Below are 2,358 nucleotides of genomic sequence, written 5' to 3'. Positions count from 1 at the left end.
CGTCTCTTCTAACCCTTCCCTCAAATCATATATTTACCATTTCCTCCCCTTCCTTTCCTCTCCCTCTCTCTTTCTCCCCTCATCCTATTCTCATGCCTTTACCTCCTCCCTCAACCTCTTCCTATCTCTCTCCTACTCCTATCCCCTCTCCCGTTCTTTTCTTACTCTCCCCTATATCTCCCTTCTTCCTATTCCTCTTCCCTTTCCCTTTCTTGTCCTATCTCTTTCCTCCTCCCATCCCCATAACTCTCGTCCCCCTTCCCTTCTTCTCCTACCTCTCCTTCTCCCATCCCCACGCCTTTACCATCCCTTTCCCTCCCCTCCTTCCATACATCTCCTCCCATCCCTATACCTCTCCCGTCCCTTTACCTCGTCTCCCATTCCCTTCTCTCCTCTCTCTACCTCTCCCTACCCGTCCTCTCCTCTCCGACGCAGACACGAGGGCCCCATCGTAAGTCTTGGAGAGCCTCTTAGACTAGGTGTCGGGTGGACCATGAATGACTTTATTAAGAAACGGTGATACAGCGAACGTGACGGGCAGACTATATGACAGCAACGAACGTGAGCAGCGCACCGCCTTACATAACGCTGCCGACAGAAGTAGATACGTAGAGAGTAGCGAGTAGCGAGCGTGAAGTGGACTAGTACGCAGGGATGAGAGGAATGCGATGTGCAAAGGGTAGTACGCTAATGGGGAGGGAGGGAGGGAGGGAGGGAGGGAGGGAGGGAGGGAGGGAGGGAGGGAGAGAGAGAGAGAGAGAGAGAGAGAGAGAGAGAGAGAGAGAGAGAGAGAGAGAGAGAGAGAGAGAGAGAGAGAGAGAGAGAGAGAGAGAGAGAGAGAGAGAGAGAGAGAGAGAGAGAAAGGGGGTACGATACCAAAAAATAAAAGATGGGGAATTAAAGAATAAGAGAGAGAGAGAGAGAGAGAGAGAGAGAGAGAGAGAGAGAGAGAGAGAGAGAGAGAGAGAGAGAGAGAGAGAGAGAGAGAGAGAGAGAGAGAGAGAGAGAGAGAGAGAGAGAGAGAGAGAGAGAGAGAGAGAGAGAGAGAGAGAGAGAGAGAGAGAGAGAGAGAGAGAGAGAGAGACTATACACATATTCCCCACCTCCTTCACATCTCGCTCACTTCCAGGACACGCCTCACTCACCACAGCCTGAGATGATATGAGGGGAGAGCGCCGTGCATCCCTCCACGCCTCCGCCCCGCAACTCAATCCCAAGCAGCACCACTGACCTGCTCCTTCCCTGCCTTGTCCTCCTGAATCTAACCTAACCTGATCCGATTAAAATCAACTGAAGATTTATATAACCTTATCCTTGCTAACCACGAGTCCTGTTATGTCCTGTCCTCCTAATCCTCCTCCTTCTCCTTCTCGTTTCTTATCTCCCTCAGCCATTTCTTTCACTATTCTGCCTCTACACTTTACATATCAAGGCATTTTATCCTTTCTTTTTCCTTTCCTCCCTTCCCTCGTCTTTTTTTTACTTTCTACCCAACTCGCCCTCCCAACACGTGACTCCCCTGCAGAACGCCGCCCAAGGTCAAACGCAGGACAACAGGGCGGGATATTGACGGGGACACAGCCAAGGGGGGAGAGGGACAGTTGCGGGAGTTGACCCAATAGAGGCGCCTGATGAATAAAGTGAGATTTTGAGGAGGTGAGTCTGCGAGGCCAACCTTCAGGGTGCGTCTGTCCTCCCAAACTGGGCCAGATGAGTCTCCCGGATGCTCCGTCCTCCTCCTCCTCCTCCTCCTCCCTTTCTTCGAAACAAACAGCAAACAACGAAGAGTAGCAGTGTGTGTGTGTGTGTGTGTGTGTGTGTGTGTGTGTGTGTGTGTGTGTGTGTGTGTGTGTGTGTGTGTGTGTGTGTGTGTGTGTGTGTGTGTGTGTGTGTGAAAGTTGGGTAGGGCAAGTAAAGAACGTCAGGATCTGGACGAATAAGCAAGAGACCGAAGCAAAACTCAAATGAACACTCGGTGAGTTCTTATTATTTTCCTTAGTTCAGTTTACTTAGAACGAACACATTCCTGGTAGCAGAGTCTTGTTAGTAGATTTTGCAAGCGGTGAGTAATAAAATAAAATAAAATAAAATAAAATAAAATAAAATAAATAAATAAATGAATAAATAAATAAATAAATAAATAAATAAATAAATAAATAAATGCTGATGACTGAAAATAATGAGAAGGGTGAAGAGTTTCCTGCAGCGTGACCGCAACCCACCAGTACCCGCCACCAAAGGAAAGGTGGCCAGGCAGTGTTGGAGTGCGTGCGTGGTTGTTGGCGGAAGGACGAGCCACAAACAGGCTTCGTAACATGTCCATGTCGATGAACACACAGCCGTGGTGACTGAACCGTA

The sequence above is a fragment of the Scylla paramamosain genome, chromosome 3, assembly GCF_035594125.1.
Source record: "Scylla paramamosain isolate STU-SP2022 chromosome 3, ASM3559412v1, whole genome shotgun sequence".
Lineage (NCBI taxonomy): Eukaryota > Metazoa > Arthropoda > Malacostraca > Decapoda > Portunidae > Scylla > Scylla paramamosain.
The sequence above is the reverse complement of the archived record's forward strand: the minus strand, read 5'-3'. Positions refer to the sequence as shown.